The sequence below is a fragment of the Poecilia reticulata genome, chromosome 2 (assembly GCF_904066995.2).
Source record: "Poecilia reticulata chromosome 2, P_reticulata-male-v2, whole genome shotgun sequence".
Taxonomy (NCBI): Eukaryota; Metazoa; Chordata; class Actinopteri; order Cyprinodontiformes; family Poeciliidae; genus Poecilia; species Poecilia reticulata.
The window spans coordinates 8,669,656-8,693,718 of NC_088831.1; the positions used below are offsets into that span (position 1 = coordinate 8,669,656).

General features: G+C 41.0%; 2 long non-coding RNA genes across 5 annotated transcripts in view; one reads left to right on the forward strand and one right to left on the reverse strand.

Annotated features, from left to right (window-relative positions):
- Window positions 1-4,768: 4,768 nt before the first annotated feature.
- LOC103475967 (uncharacterized) lies at window positions 4,769-13,435 on the reverse strand. Its single transcript, XR_535382.2, has 3 exons — window positions 13,326-13,435; window positions 7,061-7,228; window positions 4,769-5,424 (listed from the first exon to the last, which is right to left on the reverse strand). It is a non-coding gene; the product is annotated as an uncharacterized LOC103475967 (long non-coding RNA).
- Window positions 13,436-13,756: 321 nt separating this feature from the next.
- Window positions 13,757-24,063, forward strand: part of LOC103475973 (uncharacterized) — a 158,481-nt gene continuing 148,174 nt past the window's right edge. The window contains exons 1-2 of one of the 4 annotated variants that reach the window (XR_014091394.1): window positions 13,757-13,909; window positions 14,007-14,096. This is a non-coding gene — a long non-coding RNA (uncharacterized LOC103475973). Of the gene's footprint in view, window positions 13,910-14,006; window positions 14,097-22,023; window positions 22,421-24,063 lie in introns of those variants that run through there. The other 3 variants (XR_014091381.1, XR_014091393.1, XR_014091388.1) reach the window with 3 other exon arrangements.

The window sequence follows — 24,063 nt, forward strand, 5'->3', positions numbered from 1 at the left end:
TGGCCCTGCATGCCTATTAACAGTGTGTCATGTGCAAGCCTGCCCGACTAGGAAAACTGTGTGGGACATGGAGGGATGTGTCGCAGGGAGAAGGAGAGGAGCAATAATAAAAAAAGAGAAAGATGAGCAGAAAAGCAGGAAAGAGAAAGCCACTAGATGGCACTGTTGGGTGGCGAATTCACACTTCGGTTGCGTTTTCTTTCTCTCTTCTCTTTTCTAGGTCTCTGTTTCTGTCTCATGTTGTCTCTTTCTCCCCATCCTCCATTTCCCTCCATCCATCTTTTTTACCTCCTCCACTTTTCCCTCGTGCTCTTTCAGCACATGGCGTCCATGATGGAGCCGGTTATACAGCCGGGAATCTAACACACAGAACTGTAGTGTTTCCTGAATCGAAGCTAGGCGCTTGAGGAGTCCAGAAAGCTCACCCAAGAACACCGTCTGTCTGTTTAATTGACTGGCATCAATGTACGAACACTCACACACGGACGGACAGATTCATGTTCACTGTTACTACTTATATGCAACACATAAAATAGAATTACTGCAACAATAATTTGGTAATAAAATGGAAGCCTGCATCGTTTCTTGGTGAGGGAGTGAAAGACAGAACTGGATGAGTGCATAAACACCACTAATCAGAGAGCAAGTTCAATTTCCTCCAGGATGAGACAGGTGAAAATGGAAGCAGGAGTGGACATGCTGCCAATGTGGTAAAAGTCAAGATTACGTGAAAATAAGGACATAACCAATAGTTCAGTCTGAAACTGAGACCATTGTTTGGTATTTAGTGTTTTTTCAAAAGAAATTATGAGGCCTGTGTGGTTTATGCAAGTACCCAGTTTGAAGGACTTGTTTGTAGAGAAAATGTTTTTGCTACAATTGGAGTTGAAAGTCTGTTGGATATGTCTCTACTAGTTTTGTGCATCTTGTAAAAACACTCAAACGTAGTCAAAATAATTTGAGAGCATTCATGCATATTGAACAAAGTTTTACCAAAGATCAAGTCAGGAAATTTACTGAGACGCTCCAACACATGGATATGCCTTCTTCTACACTAATGCTAGCAATTTGTTGTTGTATTGGGAAGCTTCTAACATGTTTTTGAAGAACTGTCCTGTATTTAGCTCCAGACATCTTTCCATCATCTTTAGCCACCCTCTAAGTTTCTGTCTGTCTATTTTTTTTATTCATTCAATGACTGCAATTTGAATTGTTATGGATATGTAGAGCATATAATTATAACGGTGCTTTCAAATCCAACTCATCAACAGCTGCAGTTGAAAGTCGCTTCCGTTTTACAGTCCTATTGTTGCTGCTTCTACAAAACCAACATTACACATATATATATTATTCACCTTAAGAATTTACTTCCCTTAAAATGAGAATTTTCTTAGTTTTTTTTTTTTTAGACCCCACTACCAGAACGCCCCTTTGGATGTCCCCTATTTACAACCACATTTATTTCTGGCCTTGGATCTATTCTGGGACTCGATCATTTTGATGAAGGATAAGGGCTGGGCAGATCCCCTGGACAACAGAGCAGAGGAGTCCTTTGCCAAACTGTACGTCTAGACATCTAATTCAAATATGACGGAGTGAGTGATGGCTTTGCCCATGGATGAGATTGAGTGCAGGCAGGGTTTTTCCCCCCTTCTTCTTGGTTTGCTGAGAGCTCAAATAGAGGAATAAGCTCTGTGACAGATTTAGATAGTCAGAAGAGATACTGACAGCCAGGGCCCAGATTTGTAGCTCAATATGTCATTTTCTGTTGATTTGAATTTTTGTTCTAGAAACTGCAATGACTGTTGAATTAGTGGTTTTTGTACATTTTCAGCCGTTCCCATCTCAGCAGAGAAAGAAATGCACAGATGGTTTACAATCTGCAGCAGATTTATTACCAGGCCACTCACAATTACACTACCTTATTCGAGGAAGAACAACCTGTTTTTTGTTTCATTTCGGTGTAAATGTAAATATAACCAAGATGTAAATTGGGTGTAATGTCCAAAAATCTTAGGAAGGAAAAAAATACAACAAAACAGATCATCTGTGATGCAGCTGCGTCTGTTGGGAGTTTCAGAATAATTTGGCATCAATAGAAGATGATTTGTTAATGTACCTGCTGCAACTTCATATGTTGGTCAATAAAATGTAAGATTAACTCAGAATATCGTCCCATATTTTATATGTCCTGATCAACGTGCTGCAGTGCTGGGATGCAGACATGAACATGCCCTTTTGCCTCTGGACAAAAAGAGCCCTTCTGAAATCTTTGGATTTTTTTTTTTTTTTTTGGGGGTGGGGGGTTACAGTGTAGTGTGTAGAACACTACACTGTAAAAAGACGTAAAATGATAGCAAAATGAGAAAGAGGCATGATACTTTTCAAGGAAGTGCATGTCTGCTTCATCTCACATAAACCAAGAAGGTTAACCCATTAGATAAATTAGATCAGATTCAGTCTCCCCATGACAAAAGATTTATTGTTGTATTTGTCAAACAGCCATTTTTTAACCCAAGCTGCTCTGAGTTACTTGGTGGTGAAGAGTCTGATATTTTCTACACATAAATCTTGGATAGTTCTGCATTTTCTTAGCTACGGAAATGAAAATTTAAAAAATTGCGATTGACAGGTTGAACAGCTAAGAAAAAAAAAATTCCAAAAATCATCCCACTCTCCATGGCAACTGCTTGTTATTCATTTACACACACACTGTACATATATATACACATATAAACACAGCACTTGCATGAATCATCATAGTTGTATTGAAAATGACTACTCTCTGAAAGTTTTCTTCTCAATACTGTCTCCTTGAATATTCTTGATTCGTTTACTCATTTGACCCACTCTCGCCCTCCCGCCCTTCCATTCCTCCACAGCAGCCTTAATACTCTCTCCACAGAGTTGTAAGTAGCCTTCCGTGGTCACCCTGGGTCAGCCTGGTTTGTTGATTTAATCCTTGTCTGATGTTGTCTCAAGCTCACAGCCTGACTCAAATGACTGTAGCGTCGACTGACTGGACCTCTCCTTTCGGCTGCCTGATAACGCCTCTCCTTAGAGCCCGCCAGTTCGATTTGATCGGGAAAGCTGATGAGAGGCAGACACAGCCAGGTATTGCTGTTTACCTAAGATGCTTTAAGAAGCAGCTAAGGTTGAGTGCGACGGACTTATCGGAAGCAAGGTTCACCGTGAATTGCTGAAACTGTCTAAAGTGGGATATGGTGAAAAAAACAAAACAAAAGCAAAGCTCTTATTGCTCTGTCAACTTTGTTTTACACCCCAAATGCCATATTTGCTTTTAAAACAGAAACTATAAATGAATTTGAACTGCAGCTGATGTAGATATTTTACGGTCAGCTTCACCGTCAAGTAAATGAGGCATAAATAAGGATTCCTACATATTTTCAGAGAGAATTCTGTATTTTTCCAGACTCAAAACTCAGTCCTTCTGAGCTTAATTATATAAATATGTTTGCTACAGAGGTAGACATTTATATATGGAAAATGAGAAAGCAAAACAAAAAGATGGATGACAGACAGGGAAACAATGACAACAGAACCAAGTTCATGAATGACGGAAAGATTAAAAAAAACAACTTGTGGACAGCTAGATAGATTAAAGAACTGATGGACAAAAAGATGTAAGGGCAACTAGATGAACGAGGAAAAAAACTATAAGGACAATTTGGTGGAGAGATAAAAGCAAATGAACAAAGGATAATTGGATGGGAGTTTGAAAAGTTGAACAGAATATGTACATATTCATAGTTAAAAGGACAGATTTTTTATGAACAACTTACAAAAGGTTGGATAAAAGGGAGACAACGGGATAAAAAACTAATATATGTTAACACATTTTTCCAACATTTTATCCTCACCAATTTCTTTTTTTATTATTCTTTTCCCTTCCCAACACTGAAAACACCAAGTGAAATCCCAGACTTTTCCACTCTGCTCGACATGAATTTTTGACTGTACTCTTTTATGCTAAACTATTCATCACTGGTTGCTGCCCAGTGGAAGACAAGAGCCCACTGCTGGAGGGCATTGAGCAGTTCCGCAACAGAGGTGGATTAGATACCAGTCCCAATGGCGTCTCACTAGTGGCTGTTACAAGGTGGGCAAAAAATTATTAATTCATTTCACACATCGAGATTTCAACACTCTTTGGTGGATCAGAATTGGCAGCTGCGTGGTCACAGATGGACTTCTGTTTGCAAAAATGATCATCGTTATCTGATGCCCTCCCCATATTCCATATTGGTAGTTTAATGTAACTGAATGAGTGAAAGCTCAAACTCACTGTCCTGCTTAAGAATTTGCACTTTTAGTTTTATATACACGTGTGTGTGTGTGTGTGTGTGGGTGTGTGTGTGTGTGTGCGTGTGTGTGCGTGTGTGAGAGAGAGAGTGAGTTGTACTGTAAGCGAGTGTGTACTGCTTCATTTTGGTAATGGAAATTCTGGGAAGCCTTTAGTAGTTGCCACTGGTAATGGAATGAGAACGTATGTATAATTTAAGGCTCCACTTCAGGCTCCCAAAAGACACACACACGGTCATATCCTAGCAAGCACACATATCCACAAGGAGCTTAATCACTTTCAGTGTTTCCTCATCTGAGTGAGTGAAAGCAGCACTAATACAGTGCTGTAGTTTCAGCTCTCCTGGAGCCTTAACATCTTCTGTGCTTATCTAGGCCAACTGGCAGAATAAGCAAAGGCTGCACAGAAATACTGTGAGCTTAGAAATATTGATATAAAGGAGCATTTACAATTTAATGGCAAAAAAATGATCCATAGCATTACAATCATTTAATTTCAAAGTAGATTATGACATTGATATATCTGCAAACTTCCTCAAACGCTTCAACAAACTTTGGACTCAACTACCTGAAAACATAAGATGTGTACAAACTGCTGACTTCTTTATATTGGAGCACAAACTTTACTGGCACCCACAGTTTACATCACCTGGTTTGTCAACAATACAGTTTCGTAAACAATCCTGTTGCTGATTTTAATTGATCAATATTTGGAAGCATGGCCAACATGAACAGACTTAATGGCTTCATTCATTTCCTCCGCTGCGTTACCAAAGTACAACCATAGGCAGACTACAACTGAATAACGGCACAGAAAATCGACATTGTTCACAACTTCTTCTGTTTACTAATTGGCCAGGATGAAATGGATTCTGAGAAATAGAGCTCAATGGATAAAACCCAGTGGTTAGCATATCATTTAGGTTCTGTGTTGCCCCTTTTCCACCAGCTCAGCTCGACTTCAGGGTGAACGCGTTTCCACGCCCGGCTCGGTTTGTAGCAGGGTGACGCCTCCTGGTGGTGAGGGGTATAGCGCCCTGCCTCCAGGTGCCATATGCTGTGCTTCGTTACTATGCGACCTAATGTGAGTTGTTGTTTTTCCTGAGACAAAAGAAGAAGAGAAAGCTGAGCTATTGTTTTATATTGGATAGGATTATATTATACAGAGTAGAAATTAAACACAACAATGTATTCACTTTTGGATACCTTTATTGGTAATCTACAATGTTAAGTGTCAACGAAATGAGTTACTAATGTGGAAGTAACATCCACAGAAGGAATTGTTTGAAACAGACTTTATATACAAACATCCATCCTTACATACATAATTAATTAACTGGAATATTGTGTAAATTAAAAACAAAACCTAATTACTTTTAAACTTTAGACCTATGCAGACATACAGCCATGGATAAAATACCACTCGTTTTCTTCAGGTTTATTGTTCATTTTTAAGTCCTGTACAATTAATAGTTTATATCCGTTTAATTAGAGAACTGAAATCTAGCCATTTTACAATAGAATATTTATAACATGTTTTATAATCTCACAATGGTGGAAACTCCAGTGCAACAGCAAAATTAGAAACAATCGAAGCACGTAGATTCACGCAAAAATAAAACAAAAAAAAAAAAAAAAAAATGAAGGCAACATGCTGAACAATATTGACATTTATAACAGGAATGTGCAATCTTCAGAAAATGCACGTGGTGTTGAACCAATAAAAATACAGCAGACTTTGTGTTTCAAATGTCTTCCATGATTGTATATAGGCAACCTTAAAAATAGTAAAAACCAGACGGATATATCCGCAAACTGCTCACCTGGCAGCAGCGTTAGCTGCATCTGAGTCGGGGTTCACCGTGGGGCTCCATCGGCTTCAAAGTAGCTAACGAGGCTTTCCATTCTCTCAGCTACGTTGACAAAAACGACTCATCCCTCACTGCTCCATCGAGCTGCCAGTGAATATTGAAATCTGATGCAAAGAAAAGCCGGTATCTTTGTCCTCCGCTTACTTGTAGCTTCCATAACTTCCGTGTTGCAGCGAGTTTGAAATGTTGCGCCTTCGTTTTTCTTCTCTCTTTGCTTTTACATTTGACCACGCCCAATCAGTGAACAGGAGTGAAGCTTGCATCACCCACAAAAGCAGAGCTGGCCCAGCTGGCCCTACTCTGAAGCAGGGACCTAAAAAGCAGGGCCAGCCTAAAAAAAAAAGCCAGTGGAAACGCTTGCAAAGCAAGTCGAGTAGAGCCGGGCCGGTGGAAAAGGGGCATTTGTAGTATGCTTAGTTCTCCAAGGACTATAGGAGCTCCTATTTGCATGCAGTACAGTTTAGAACGTAAAAAGTCTGACTCCAGAGTGCAAATCAAATCGGAATTAGTCTGTCAACTCAGTTTCATATACTAAAATTCGGTCCAAGGATTCAGTTTCCACAGGTTCTAAAATATATGGATCTCTCTCCATTCAGGACGTAACAAATTCAATCAAACTTTTTACTTATGATTTAATCAATGAAAAAAAAACCTGTAAAATGCTGTATTATCAAAACAACAATAGCAATACTGATTTCAGTTTAAAATGCACCAAGAGTTTAAGGAGAATTGGTGACTACCTCAACTTTCCCTTTTATTTTGCAGATGAATTAAAAGGTAGGATGAATTCAGTGTCTTAGGACTACTTCTGATCCATCAGCTTTTAACGCGAGATCAATCAGAGGTAGAGCTGCCAAGTGGCTTACCTTGGGTTCGGTGGGGGTGTATCGAGTAGAATCAACTGTGCCTTCTCCCCATAATGTTCCATCACCCCATGTGTCTTTACTGCAGGAAGAGTGACTTTTTGTCTGCCTGGGGCTCACTGGGAGCTGCTGGTTCTGGCCCAGATCGTTGGATGTCTTGCTGGTTCCTCACTTCGGAAAAAGTTTAATACAAAGAAAAAATGCTGTGTAAGCTGCCAAGTGACAATGGACATGTGGTTCAGTGTTGCAAAAAAATGAAATCTTTCATAATTTCGCACACAAATGAAGAAAAAACATTTATTGCACTACATGGTTAGGCAGGTCTTGATGGGCTGCTGTTTCATTGAGTGAAAACACTTTTCATCTTCTTGGAAGAGGACACTGTTGTGGAAGAAAACATCAAGAGGACTGATTAGCCAATCAGAGACAGATTTGGAGTAATGTAAACGAGCTATGTTGCATTTTCCAAACCAGATTAATGAAACTGCATAGAGAGAGAAGTAGATGTGTGCAACACTGCATATTTTTGTATGCATTAAAGGATGAAGGCCACAATGACTATAGTAACATAACCAGTGTTTGTATGACTTGTATAAACAGAATTTAAAGTTTGACTGAATGTGCTTTTCTTCCAAGTAAGGGTATATAATATATTTTAAAGGGGCATTGACAAAAACAGTTATGGTGCATGAAAAGTCAAATTTGATATTTGTGTGTTGCATACGTCACATGCTGAGTTTGCGTTGGAGTTCAATCAGTAAAATATTGCAAAAGAAATAAACTTTTTAGTGCATGGAACAAGAGAATGTTTTGCCGTAGCCTGAAGCATTTGCATAATTTCCCATTGAAAACATCAAGGAAGACGTATGTCAGTACAAAGTATACCGTCAGCATCATTTGTATACAAAAAGCTCTCCATATTGTTGCTCCATTTCGCCCTTTAATTGGTATTTGCCCGACGACATTTCAAAACACATTTGACTGTCATATCATTAACATCCACTCGGTTTCCTTCTGTTTGTGTATGCAATTTGCATTTGATTTCTACCAGTCAAGCTATAATTTACACAGGGCCACGTCCGGTGTGAGCGTGTGTGGCAGAACGCCAAGCGATGAGTCAGGACATTATAATGACTGGGCGGCATTGTGAGGGGGAAAAAAATGGTTTTTGTACCTTCATCCTTGTCAAAACAGCTCCATTGTGTCTTTCCTCTGAAGATGAAAGTTGGCAGACTAAGAAAAGAAGCCATACAGCAGCTTTGTGTCCTTTTCTGTCCATTCTTCACCTGTTTTTTGTGTATTAGCTGCCCTAACAATGGAGGTGAAAAAGCAATCATTACAGCCATCTGAAATGGAGGGAGTGGAGCCTTCATCTCTGGCATGTTTGTTTCCAGAGTTATCAAGTAGTCTTTCATTCCAGGGGAAGAAACCTATCATAGTTAAAAATGGTCCCCTTCAGAAAAAAATGTCTCTTAAACTATTTACCAAAAATAATTGCCATACAATTTTGGTTCAACTTTACATGGCAAAATAAACTAAACAGATTTTCTGACAACATGAAGTTGAATCTCCAAGGACAATTTTCAGCATTCCATTTTTGCCCATAATATCCTAAGTACCCTAAGTTTAAGTACACGTAGGATATTGTCTAACCCCCACAAAATTTGAATAAAGGGACTCAAAACTGATATTGAAAGTTTTGGAGTGGCCTAATCAAAGTCCAGACTTAAAATTAAAACTTATAAAGGAGAGTGGACTACTTGAAAACATCAAGTGAGGCACAACAAAGTATGTTTTAGGGGAGATTATTTTTCTTAAATGGTGGGAAAAAGTCAAAACACAAAAGCCTACTGGGAGAATACAAACTATTTTACAGCACTGCAGAGAAAACAGTGGTGTGAGGGGATAAATACAGAACAAGTAGAGGGGAAAATATAGATGCAAGACTCTACGAGCAAGAGAGTGATGGATGAATGAAGGATGACTTGAGAGGAGAGACTGCAAGGAAGTTTGGGTCATTCTTCCACTTCTGTGGTAAGCATGTCATTTCCTTCTGGCTTGTGCTGCTGATGGCAACAGACCACCCTCATTCTACCCCTCCCCAAAAGCCTACAGCCACTTCTACCAGCCTTGTGCATTTATCCAAACAGACAAACGCTCTCCTCCTTCTATTAATCTCTCTTTCTTCCCATGTTAGTGCAGGGGTACCCCTCGAGACTGATTACTGTGGTCTGCACATGGAAACACGTCATTTTCAGAATGTGTGGAAGCATAATATGCCGTCCCACACTCTCCTACTTTTCTTATTTGTTTCCCTCCCTCGCTTTGTGGCAGACATTTGCTGTTATAAAGTAAATGAGGTTGGAAAATGGCAAGACTCTAGGTGATATTTCAGCGAGCCACTCCCCAGAAACAAGAGAGTGGAGGGAGTGTCTGAATCAGATGTGCACAGGATTGTGTTTTATGGGAATTATCATTGTGGGCTGGGAGCTTATTACAGACCATATAGGCTATCCTTAAATACTTCAACTGCATGCAAAAGGACAATAAAAGAACAGCAAAACAGATGTGCAAAAGCAGCAGCATATCGCCTTAAAACCTAAGAAACCAATTCTGTTTGCAAGAGGATCATCCGATCATGGGCAAACGGAAAAACTACAGGCATGTAACATAACATTAACATCAGAAATCGACTGATCACAGGGATAGAAGAAAAAAAGAAAAAAATATGGGAAGAAAATCAGATCCATAGCATATGTTAATAAAATGTTATTGTCATCCAGTGGTCAGACAGAGCACTGGATCAAAACCTATGAATAGGAAAAAGTATATCAATATAACCTAGTCTAACCTAAACTATACAGAAACATTTGTGACAAAAAGATTGTATTATACTTGAATATAACAGAAAAAACTTTGTAAGTTTAGTCAAGTTATGCTTTACACAATTTTGGGTAAAAATGCTGATTTGGAAGTTGTCAAGTCCTCCACAAGGAAGATAAACTACAAAAAGGTCAACGCTATGCAAGCTGGCTGCTCGCAGTGTGGAACCCAAAGACATAAATGGAAGGAGTGGAAGAACTGAGTGGCAGAAATCAAGTTTAGCAGAAAACGTTACACTGCAGAAAGACTGCAGAATTCAGAGGTTTGGTCTGAGAGTTTGGGAAGAGTTACAACACAGCGTCAAGAGCCATCACACACACATATCCAGGACATGAGCCACAACCGTTTGATTTCTTGTGTTGAGCCACTCCAGCATAAAAAATATCAGAATCTTCTTACTTAGGCAAATGGGGGAAAAATGGATGGATTGTGAGAAAGAAATGTTTTGACTGGACCATTTTCCAACTGAAGGAAGAGTGGAGAGGCACAGAATCCAAGTTGCTTGTGGTCCAGTCTGATGTTTACATGATCTAATATGCTTCTAATAAGCAAATTTGACTTCCTGAACACATCATAGCAACAGGCTAATCATCTCAATAACATGCTGCATTGATGCAGTAACAATTTCAAAATGAGCCTCAACCTACTAGTGGACTTTGCTTCATAATCTTCTTAAGGATAAGGTTTTGTGTTTTTTCTTCCACTCAACTTTCTACAAATATGATTGGATACATACTTCTTTAATTTGACTGCCAATAGAATAGCCATAATATTTCTGTAATAAATGTCATTGTGATTCGTTAGCACAATCAGTTGATATATATCACTTATGCATAAGAAATAAATATATGCATATATGATTTTAAGTTTTAGGAGACATAAGAAAATATATCTACACAAGCGAACCAATACGTATAGAATCATTTTTTTAAATTGTATTATTAATAGTGTAACTTCATCCATCCATCCATCCATCCATCCATTTTCTTCCGCTTATCCGGGGTCGAGTCGCGGGGGCAGCAGCTTCAGAAGGGAGGCCCTGACTTCCCTCTCCCCAGCCACTTCTTCCAGCTCCTCCGGGGGAATCCCAAGGCGTTCCCAGGCCAGCCGAAAGACGTAATCCCTCCAGCGTGTCCTGGGTTTTCCCCGAGGCCTCCTCCCGGTGGGATGTGCCCGGAACACCTCACCAGGGAGGCGTCCAGGAGGCATCCTGACCAGATGCCCGAGCCACCTCAACTGGCTCCTCTCGACGTGGAGTAGCAGCGGCTCTACTCTGAGTCCCTCCCGGATGACCGAGCTTCTCACCCTATCTCTAAGGGAGAGCCCAGCCAATCTGCGGAGGAAGCCCATTTCGGCCGCTTGTACCCGTGATCTCGTTCTTTTGGTCATGACCCAAAGCTCATGACCATAGATGAGGGTGGGAACGTAGATCGACCGGTAAATCGAGAGCTTCGCTTTTTTGCTCAGCTCTCTCTTCACCACGACGGACCGGTACAGCGCCCGCTTCACAGTAGACGCTGCCCCAATCCACCTGTTGATCTCCCGCTCCCTTCTTCCCTCATTCGTGAACAAGATCCCCAGATACTTAAACTCCTCCACTTGAGGCAGGACGACCCCCCTGACCCGGAGAAGGCACTCTACCCTTTTCCGGCTCAAGACCATGGCCTCGGATTTGGAGGCACTGAGCCTCATCCCGGCCGCTTCACACTCGGCCGCGAACCGCTCCAGTGAGAGCTGCAGATCACGTTCCGATGAAGCCAACAGGACCACATCATCCGCAAAAAGCAGAGATGCGATCCAAAGGCCACCAAAACGGATCCCCTCAACAACTCGGCTGCGCCTAGACATTTTTGTAATTTTAGTCCAATTTAAAAGGATCTATAACTGAATATACATTTTTTTTAATTGCTGAATTAAGTCAAATAATTCAGCTATCCCAACATTAAGAAAATTGTCCATTTGCATTTTATAGCTTAAACTGATGCAATTTTTTTTTTAAACAGCTGCTCTCCTTGTCTCTGTCCTTGCACTCACTGCTAGCCATGAACTACTGCTATTCTGGCCGTTGTTTTATTTCAGCAGGCAGTTAAACAGGGAGACATAAACCAAAGCCGCAGCCATCAGAATCTCCTGACTGAAAGGTCATCACCACCCTGCATTCAAACTAAGCTCCAGTTTATCAATTTGTGATACATTTAGCTTACAGGGCCAGAGAGTGAAAAATGGGTACTCTTTATTTAAACAAGAGAAATCACTTTCACATAATTTTGTTCTCGACCCAAGTCTACTGTGCAGCATGTTTTAGGTATATCCCTGCTGTCACACACCAGACTTTTTTCTAAGACTGATTTACAGACTTTTGCAGCACTTAGTGGCTATAGGACAAAATACAATCATTTGAATCAGGTATGCTGGAGTAGAGACACTTGCAAAACATATAAATTGGGCCATAGAGTAACAGTTTGATACATCAGTAAACCCTGCTTTGCCGGCACTCCAAATCATTAGTTTGTAAATTACATGTTGGAACATTACCCAATCACAAACAAAGGACATTGTTTTTATGTTATTTGTATGTTTACTCACCAAGTTTTTTTTTCAGTGTAACCATCATATTAAACTAGTGTTTTCTTCAAATTCTCTCCTTCATATTTCAGATATTCTAATAAAACATGTTCAATGGTTTCATCCATTCCACAAAAATCACATTTCCCTCTATTATGCTTTTGTATTTTAAAATGTGCATAATTAAGTTCCATATGTCCAATATTCTTAGAAATGTTTCCTTCTTTCTATTTCTTCTCCCAGGTCTTATTTCACCTACTACTTTTGGGATTTTATAAAACCCATTTTCCTTTTCTTTCTTCATCCCACTTTTTTTTTTTTTTTTTTTTTACTATTTTTTCCATCAGGTTTTGTTTAATGACATTCTTTCCTTCAGATTTGCTTATTTTTGCTATGAACCTTGTGGGATTTTTTTTACTGTCTTCATTTGTGTCATCTACAACTGATGACACAGTCATAGATGACACAACCGTCATCTACAGTTGTGTTACTTCAATATGTGTTGATACCCACACAAATATTATTGTTAAACCCATGTTTTGTATTCTAAATAAAGTATACATTTGAAATAAAATGTCAGGCCTACTATCTGTATGTTTGTTTTAAAGTCAATGATACACAACTTGAACCTAAACAAATTGTTTTTAATACATAATTCTCGTATTATGTCGACTTTATATTTCTGATATTATGACTTTATTCTCGTAATATTACTCTATTTCCGTTTTTCGTCTGCATAGCCCAACACTCTGTCATACGTTTCTCACTTCTTTAAAAATATCTTATTGCATTTTCTTCACATTAAAGTAATAAATATTACCTCTTTTCCATACAGTGAAATCATCTCCAAAAAGCGAACATCCCATTTCGTAACCAATGTCTTTAAATATAATATATACCATGTTCCTTCTTCTCCTACCGTCTGTTAGCAAGGACACAACTGCACAGGTGGAGCTCATCAGCCCAATCACTGCGGTACGCCTTTCCAGATGGTGCATTCACTGCTTCAGGACATTTGAGTACCAAAACAACACAGATACACCACGCATAGTTTCCTCAACAAAACCAGTCCAGCTGCAGCATGTCACTATTATAAATAAAAATTATTTATTCATTTATTTATTTAACATATTTGTCAAAACTGTCCCTATATCGTGGCAGAATATGTGAGACAGATAACCTGTAAAAAGCTACCCCACAGCATCGTTGCTGGTCGAAAACGACCAAAGCCAGGAGGCGCATCCTATCACTATCAATCAAATTACATGACGCTGACTCCGCCCACATGTGGAAGTAGAGCACATTGCCAGAAGCGGTGCTTAAAGCACTGAATGATGATTCTTGCACATCCACAGGTCGAGTATCTTATACCAACATGGTCATGTGTGACTCCGGGTGAGACCGGTAAGTCTATATAGTCACGTGACAATGACATATAGTCACGTGAGCATGCAGGTTGAACAGATGGTAAGACCTTTGTTTCTTTGCTTGTCGCTGGTAGTCTCGAGACTAGGGTCGGAGCTGCAAGGATCATCTGGCCCTCCAGAGACTGTGCAAGCTCCCCTTTAATACAACTTTTGTTCTTCGATTGGTAAGTTGTTTTTCTTTTTAATCGGCGATAGAACATTCGCTACCCGCTTCGGTTTTGCCTTATTGCTGGTGGTACGGTGTTAGTCGTTTCCGACCAGCTTGTTTGCTTAGCCGTATCAGCTTGTAGTTGTATTGCAGCCGTTTTTGGGCTTGCTTTTTCTTTATATTGTGCCGCAATATTTGGCTCATCTTTATTTTATTATCGCAGCCGATTTCGGGCTTACTTTAGTTTACATTGTGCAGCCGTGTTCGGCTTGCCTCTATTGTTGCAGGCGTTTTCGTGCTTGTTTTTTGGTTGAGTGCAGCTGTGTTCGACTTGAGTGTCAAGAGTGATGATTTCAGCTCGACCTGACCCAGTCAGCTCAGTTGGGGTCAGCTCAGTTGCTGGACCACTCTCGTTTCCAATCCATGGGTGGTGTTTACACTAACTCGTGGTTACTTGCTGCAGTTCCGCCGCCGCCCTTCTGTTCCTGGTCAAGTCAGGATGACGGTGATTCACGACCAGGTAAAACTCTGACACTAAGCCACGAGATAGACGCCTTGCTGGCCAAGGGCGTAATATTGCTTGTCCAACCCCTGCGGCATCCAGAGGGCTTTTATTCAAAGTATTTTTTAGTCCCAAAGAAGAAAGGTGGACTCCAACCAATTTTGGACCTGAGAAATCTGAATGTGTTTCTGAAGACTATCCCTTTCCACATGTTGAGCATTAGAGATGTGCTTCAGACAATCTCCCGAGGCGACTGGATCACCTTTGTCGACTTGAGGGATACATACTTTCATGTACCGATTGCACCACGCCATTGGCAGTTTCTCCGCTTTGCAGTTCAGGGCAAGGATTTCAAGTTCAGAGTTCTTCCATTCGGTCTTTCACTGTCCCTTCATGTGTTCACTCCTGCTGTACTTGGATTATTGGCTGATCCGTGCATCCACAGAAGCTCAGGCGGATGCAGACACACAAACATTACTCAATCACATAGACCTGTTGGGTCTTCATGTGAACTGGCAGAAGAGCAACCTTGTTCCATCTCAGGAGGTCACGTTTCTTGGGATCACGATGAACTCCCCCACCATGACTGCTTGCCCGTTGCCTCAGCGTGTCGAGGGGATTCTGCAAATGCTGCCCACCTTTCTGCCTAGCTGTGCAACCCCCTTTTATTGTTTGCCTTCTTTTGTTGAGTAAGCTGACTGATACTGCTACAGTAATACCCCTGGGACTGTTGTCTCTGCGACCACTACATATGTGGCTCAACAGCCTGAGGCTGGACCCATCTCGTTCACTGTACTGATGCAAAAAACTGCTGGTGTCCCCTCAATGCCTTTCATCACTGGCTCAGTGGCCAGTGATAATGACAATGGGGGTTCCACTGGGCTCGCTGCCATCTGGGCGAGAGGTTGTCTCTACCGACGCATCCACCGCAGGATGGGTGTCATCTTGGCAGAGACAGATTGCCCGGGGGAGATGGTCTCCGTGGGGAAAAAACGAGGCAGTGCAGTGGGTGCTACAAGACTTCCTCCCAGGCTTGCATGGAAGGCATGTCCTGGTGCGGTCAGACAATACTTAGGCAGTGTTTCATATCAACCATCGGGGGGGACATGGTCGATGACATTGCTGAGGCTGACCCAGAAGTTCTTGATCTGGGCAGCCCCTCTTTTTGCCAGCCTGAAGGCAGCTCACATTCAAGGGGTGCAGAATGGGCCAGCCAATATTCTGTCTCTGGGATGCCCTCTACTCGGTGAGTGGAGGCTCCATCCAGAGGTAGTGAGGGTCATTTGGGAGAGGTATGGCAAAGCAGCTGAAGAACTATTTTCCCAAGAGACGACACATTGCCCGCTATGGTTCTCTCTGGTAGAAAGTGCCAGTCCCCTGGGCCAGGACGCACTGGCACGTGACTGTCCGAGAGTGCTGCTTTCCCTGAGAGGCCCAACACTCCTGAGAGTCCTTCAGAAGGGGCATTAGGTCCTTCTAGTGGCTCCCTTCTGGCCCAGGAGTATCTGGTTGCTCTGTTGCAGCTCTCCAATGCCCCTTTCCCTGTAGGAAGGACCTACTGGTGGGGGCGGGGGGTCAGATCCTGCATCCCAATTCCTTCCAGGAAAACCGTTATCTGTTGTCACTGTTCCTAGCTTGCACTGGGAGAAGGCGGTTATCTGATATTATGTGTCTCATACCATATTGTCACAACACAGCAACAGTTTCAACAAATATGTAAAAACATTTTTTTTATATATATATACAAGTAACATACTGCAGCTTTAACAATGACTACAATCAATCAAGACCCACAGGTAGCTTAATAAGAGGTTCTTTCTTTACCCACTTGACCCTGAAGATGAATCAGTGACCCTTTCATTTCTTATCTGCTGTCACAAAAGCTTAATCTTGAATTTTCAGAGGGGTGCTGAGAGGTCAATTGTTGGATGTCTTCTGCTGCATGCCTCTTCAAAGTACTAGCCAGACTGTAAACTCAGATAAATTAAGCTCATATAATAACCTCAATAAAATTAAAAGTTGGTCAGTTCTTCATTTTGATTTATGCCATTGTAAATCATAATTTAATTGGATAAAATTTACCATCACTGCTAACTGGCCTCACTATACCATGTATATCACATCACTGAAGAGTAAGTATAGAGTATTGCTAATGTCTTCTGTGGATAATGGCTCTCACTGTGGTGAGCCTTAAATGTAGCTTTGCAACCCTTTTTAGACCATCAATCATAATATTAACTTTATTTCTCTTGTTTTCTGTTGTAGACCTGTCACACAGGTTCTGCTTAGGTGACTGCTTGATTTTACAGATCTGTTTCTGATTAGTACTGGTGGCCAGCGAAACTAAACTTGATGAGGCTAATCCTTATTTACAACACTGTTGGTGTGCTTCTGCTTGCATGAAATAAAGAACCACAGCACAGCCATCCTGCAGCTCTTAGCATTCAGGCATAATTATGCATGAATCTTCTGGAATATGCCATTTGTAACAATTACACTGAGATTTGGATGACAGTGGATGGCACAATAATTAGACAACAGAAGAGAAAATAGGGAGTGAGACAGAATTGAGGCGGAAGACTTACAAACAGAGACTGGGTGGGTTGAGGGGGGCAAGAGAGACAGAGGAGAAATCATTATTTGGCTTGTCCATCAGTGAAGCAGGCGGCCTGTGTGTGTTTTCTGGGCATGCAGCTTCCATTGCTCCCCCTCAAAGTCTTTTTCAATAATGTAAATGTCCCTCACTAGCAGGCCCGTCTCCTCCCTGCTCTTAATTGTTTTTGGCCTGTTATGCCTTTGCTCCCTCGTGACTGTGTCAGTTGCCTGCTCCTGTTTACTTTGCTTGCGTCTCAATTGGTTCAGATAACTGCTTTGCATAGACGGTGCACGTGTTTGGGTATACATGCCCCGTTTTTTTTTTCCTTCTTACATATGTATATGAGAGTGCACATGTAAGCTGACAGGGAAAAATATAAGTCATGACACAAACCTTAAAACCAGCAAGAGGCAGATCAGAGGACAACACCAGCAGCAGGAGACCAAAGTGAAATGAGATGGGGAGGGGGGAGCAGAGCAGATTCATGCTACAGAAACAGTCTGCTTGTGCAGTGCCTTGCAAATATATTCATACTCCGGAACCATTTCATGATAGAAGACAAAGCTAGGTCCTGAAACAAAATGCAAAACTTTGAACTTCTCACAGAGGACTCCTTAATCCATCAACGACGGGCTGTGCTGCAAGACCATTAATCGAAGAAACAGCCCGCAGGCTCAACGTAAACGGGTGAAAACAGGTGCTTTAGTTGGGTGTTGTGTCCACGGGGTTGTGTGCTGGGTTGTGTGTGTTTCGCCAGCCTTCCTCCACCTCAGGGTGTGACCGGCATGACGAAGCCTCCAGCGGACGTTCATCAGCCGCAATCAAGAAGCTGTATTTCAGAGGAGTGGGCTTCCTGAGGCAGATGCCAGATGGTCAAGTCATTGCTTCTGGTAAAACTGTCTCACAGCTGTTACCTAACTCTATGTTTAGAGAGTTTGGGGAAAACATACAAAAAAATAGAACTATTTCTAGTGTTTTTTTCCAGAAAATAGTACTGTGGAGATAAAAATAAGAATGATGAGGGAAAACACCAAAAGGGAGTAAAGGTGATGGAATAACAGCTGGAATGTGAACAGGAATAGGGAAACCGACTCCAGAAGAAGGTAGTCTATTTGTTTGACTTATGTAGCACAACTGCCTCAAATAGCACACACACATAGAACCACTGCCGCACATCTGATAGACAGGCCTCCCAGTGGGTTGTTAGCCACGCTTGCAGAAATACAGCTTCATTTCTGTTGACAGCCGGAGGAAAATAATTGGCCGATAACAACTCATCAGAATGCAGGCGATATGTATGATTTTCTCACCCAGTTGTATCAGAGACAATCAGAGCCGGTGTAAACAACAAAACGCAGCGATCGTCTCGTTCCTGTCAAGGCGGCGTCTGGAGTAAAGTTTGGATTTGCTTACGCAGACATGGATTTTATAGATTTTTTGTTGTTTTGTTTCCTTTCTTGCCAAAGTGACGGTTACATGAAGTAGCTCTGCTGTGCTGTCAGGTATTATATGCATGGGCCATATTTTATCACCAGGATACTAATGTCACAAAGACATTTTCTGTGCAAAACTTGCTAATGTTTTGATCCAATGACACGAGTTTGACTCTTGCTTTTGTAGTGTTTAATTTTTTATTTTTTTTACTTTGTAGATCAGTTATCAGAAATAATCATCAGTAACTAAGAATCCAAATTTAGAAAATATCTTGCAAGAATTCCAGAGAGCATCGGAAAACAGCAATTTCAAATCTTTATTTAATATTTCTAATTAGATTCAGGGCTGGATCTTGACTTTGACTAGTCTATTCTACTTTATGCTTTGATTGCAGTGATTCCATTGCAGCTGGTATTGTATGTATGAAGGGTTGCTCAAGCATCCAAACGGCATGATGCTAGCACACTAATGTTTCATTGCATTCATTTTTCAGCAAATTTAACCATATGGCACAAGTCCAACTTTCCACTTCACATCTATGCACTACTTCAGCGTTGGTCTGTTAGATAAAAAAAGAATAATTTTGCAACAGTTATTTAGTTATAGTTGTATTACAAGTCGTTTTGTGAAACTTTTTTTGTTTTCAAAGTCCCTCTGGGGAATCTTGCTAATGCAACAAAGCATATGATTCTATCATTTTCTCAATGCGTTGGCCTGTGTCCCTATTAAACAAACCTCAGTGACTTACATTTTGAAATTGCAAGAGCTGGTTGCTGCTCCTGTCAATCTCGCTCACGACTGGACATGGAACTGCATTCAAATGTGCCAACCAATTAACTGGGACCCCATGAGCTTTGAGCCAAGCCTACTCGTAGACGGATAGCTCTGAAATGTTACCCTCGCTACACTTTCTGAAATTGTGCAATAAAATGTTATATGTGGTTACATCCCCTCTTAAAGAAAGCAGCATCTCCCATATTAGGGGGCAGGAACTCCACCCGCCTGAATCCTTCTTATAAGTGAATGACCCACGTGTAGCACCAACCTAAAATAAAATCCCGTCCCCACAGGAATGCCATTTAAATGTTTAATTTATGTCTCTCCGCTTCACAATCAGATTCCAGGTTTTACAGTCGTTGCGGGGCCCTTTAAAAATGAAATGCCTTTTTGTACTTAAGGCGACGCATTTGCATTGTTTCAAACTAATTACACAGAATCTATTATCTGCAAAGATGAGAATCGGATGAAATAAAGGTGTTTGGTGTTTTAACTGGCATTGACACCGCTGTATGCATTATTTGTCTGCATTAAGCATTTTACATCAACCAGTGGATTCTGCCTTGGTGTAATTAGCAAGACCACAAGATAATAGCGGAGACTGTTGGCAGCTGGAATCTCTCACCAATTAGTTCTATAGTGTTCCTCCTCCCACTCATTCATTCGCATTTTGTTTTGTTTTGTTTTTTTTCCTCTGTCACTTCATTGTAGAATTGTGTTCTCCTGCTTCTGTACTGAAGAAGAGCACCATGGTTTGTCAGACAGTCTGAACCAGCTCTCAGACGCTTTTCTGCTAGATCTGTGTTTAATAACTTCCATCTTAAAAAGTTGGAACATGGACAGGGTCTTAAAGTTAAGTCATATTTACCTAACAGAATATGGTTGTGTCATATAAACAGACACAGCACCGTGAGTTAGTATTTACTCCCATACAGATTTTTTCTTTTCGTCTGACCTACAGGAGGATAAGTTTTAATATGAAACAAAAATTACCTCCATAAATAGAAGCTGTTTTCGAATGACAGTTTACTTTCGTAAGGTAAAACAAAAAAGTAAGCTATCTAAAGCAACTTTAAGTAATGCCTCTAAATCCGATTGTGCCACAATTGGTGGCAACAACTCCAAATAAATCATGAGGAAATTTCATTTCCTTAACTCGATTGTCTTAATGGAATTTAACTGTTGTTTTGAGTCAAATTACTCAAATTAGCTGCATATAACCCCTAAAATAAACCCAAGTACCCCTTTCTCTTGCAACACCCCCACAAAATACTGTGGGGGTATTTTGCAGAGTACTGAAACACCATCAGCAATTCAGCAATTGTAAAAATCGGGTCCACCTTTCAACAGCCTGGATTAAAGCCATGCTGCTATTCCAGAGTCTGAGCTCCGTCAATCAGTCAAAGCCAATATAGAACCTAAAACCCTGCAGACTTGGTTAACAATCCTCTCATTATGTTTAATAAAAATGATCCTCAATATCTTTCTTTTTATAACATTCTCGGCTGGCAGGTGTGTTGTTATGGTTACGAGCAGATTATGGCCCTAGTGCGTGACTATAGTTAACTTAATGAAATAGCTACAGTTTGCAATTTCCTTTTTTTTAATAAAATTCCTATTGGAGCTGACCGAAGAGAAAAAAAACGCAACATATTTTGGTTACAAAAACACATTAGTTTTTATCCCTTTGTTTATACATTAGAATACTGTCACAAGATGGGGGAGTAAATCCGTTGATTGAAGAAAAGAACAGTAGTGCCTGCCTCAATGCTTATGGTGCAACAAACTAGCAGCCCTCATCTGTCAGCGACATTAAAAGCAGCAAGATGTATTTGCAGATGATGCATTAGGAGAGATTTATCCGGCACCTGCGGCGTTGTGCCGTCTCAACAAGTAGGTGCTTCTTTGTGTGTCCGTAACGACACCTGTGGCACTTATTGATTCTGGACTGGAACATTACGTCCAGTGGCGCTCATCTCTCCAGTATCAGCAGCCTTCCAACAGCGGTAAACAGCATCCGACTTGCTTTTCCTCACGTAATGTAGCCATAGGCCCACGTGTTTGTATGTACAGACTGCCAGGTTGCATCTCGCTTCTTTGTCTGACGGTACCGTGTCGGCCTGCCCTCTCGCCGAGCTCATTTTCCCCTTCAATCTGTGTGAAGGCCATCTTCAGAGGCAGCAAAAAGACAGACTGGAGGGTTAGAAATGAAAGACAGAAAAGGGGGGCGATTTCCTCTTTAAGAAGTGGGCAATGAAACAAAAATATACAAAAAAAATACACCTCAGGTTTGATATTTGTTACATGAAACATAGAGTTTTGACTCTAAAATAAATACTTTCATATTCGGCAAGCGTTAGGCCTCCAAACAACAGAAGAGGGGGGATTTTATTTTCTGATTAATGCTCTGTCTTCCTTTACAAAAGCTGTCAAATCCAGTGCTGCAGTGGATTAGGAATGGTATAGATCAGAGATGCATCACAGCAGACCAGAGCAAATAAACAAATTGGGAAGAAAAGCCTGGCACAAAAGTCTTGCCAGGAACTATTTATCAAAATTTCCTGAAGCCTGCTGTGTTTGACCTACAAAACGGCTTTTACCACTTTTTTTCTTTTTTTTTCTCTTTTGCAGAGAATACCTTATAGATGCAAGCTGACACTGCTGGTGTATGTCCTTGGAGGAATTATTGCTCTGTGCAGACTCCCTGACTTTTACCAACTCGTCACTAGTAGCTATTATCTTGTGTTACGGTGCCGTTGTCCCCGCTCTAAGCCGTGGATAACTTCCAACATAATTGACCTCTGTTCTGAGGTTACATATTTTACTTTCCCCCCGTACGTCGGCTTCCCGTCACTTCTCCTCGCCACACACCGAGGGTTACCTAGGTGGACATTTGTTACCATGGCAGCAAGAGGCCATTCTTTGACTGTTTTATTACTCGTTGAGGGTGAACACCACTCTATATCAGGCCCCCGTGTCCCTGAGTGTGCGGCTGGTCAATGCGATCTCTTCACCCTGGTGTTATGGGAAGGTGAGTAAGTGTGAAATTTATGCTTTGTTATTGTCAGCATCTCTGCCAGTATATTTCAGCTTTATGGGAATACTTTCAACAGATTTGCCAAAGATATGAATTTCAATCTGTGGGTGGTGGCAAAAAAACAAAGAATGTTCTGCATTGCTCCTCAGTTGTTTATTTCAAGATAATTTTCTATATCAAGTGAAAAAAAAATGTCCAAAACAACATGGATGTTTGTAACTAATCATCCCTAAATGACTCAACAAAATGAAGGTTTTGACCTAGTTAAAATTACTTCATCGCAGTCATCAAGGGCCATACAACTAAGTGTAGGAAACGATGACCTTACCACATTGAGGTCTAGATAGTGTTTTATTTTTCATCAATAAACACAATTCCTATTGAAAAACAGCATTGATTTTTGCAAGATATTAATGTTGGATAATATGAAATGCATAAGTGTGACAACATTCTGTGAGGGGGAGAATGTTTTTTCACAAAATTTGTGCAAATAGATATTTTTATTCTCTAACTCAGGAAAATAAAAAAGCCAACATCTATCTTACTAGAAAGTCATGTTCACTTCTCTTTCCTATTTTGAGGAAGAACTCATCCTATGCATGATGTCATTTTGGTACCAGTGGGAATTATGAAGTCCAAAAATACTTCAGTTACATTTATTTAATATCATCTTTCAGAGGTGCCACTAATTGGGTTTCTTCCTTCCTTTGCTGTACGTGTAATGTTTAGAAGAGATCTTAATGTTTTCCCACTAAAACATTTGATTAAAAATAAATCTAAATTCCCATACACCTCTCCATGTTCCCCCATAAACCTTACAGCCAATGGCTGTGTTCCACTCTGCCACACAGCAAAAACCAGCCCACAAATCCTTTGAGGAACATGTCAAAGAGTTCAAGGTGTTGACTTGGCCTCTGAATTCCCGAGATCTCCTTTCGATCGATATGTGGGATGAGCTGGAAAAACAAGTCATATCCTCAGAGGCCCCACCTTGCAGCTTACAGGACTTAAAGGATCTGCTCCTAACGTGTTGGTACGTGATTCCAAAGGACAGATACAGAAGTCGCATCGAGTCTAAGCCTCAATGGGTCAGAACTGTCTCCAGGTAAGGGGCCGGTGGTGCAGAGGGGCTTCAACTTTTCTCTACCTGCATGGAATATGAGAAAAGAAATTTAGTAGGATTCTCTCTCCAAACTTTGGTCTTTGAATTTATCAAGTTTCGAACATATTCAATGAAAGAAAATACACCAATCGGGGGGCTCTGGGTTTGCCGTCTCAAACGTTTCAGGCAGACTTTGAAAATAAACACACCAGCCAGCAACCCGTGCCGCGCTATGATGGCGCTCACAAATCTAAATGAAATGTCTCGTTGCGAAGACAGCCGTGGGCGCTGGCCACTCAGTCGGAGTAAACACCGCTCTGAAATTGCTTGGAATTGGTACAGTTCAGTGTGTGGAATCATTACAGCGGCATGACATAGCCATGAAGCGCTTTTGGTGTTTGTGTTCCCAATTTCATTAAGCCTGGGTGAACTTTCTTTGTTTCTTTGACAGCCTTTACAGGTTTTTTTTTACTCCATCTTTCTTATTTGGTTTCTCTGGTGAGGCTGGACAGGCTTCCCCTGGAGACACGGCTTC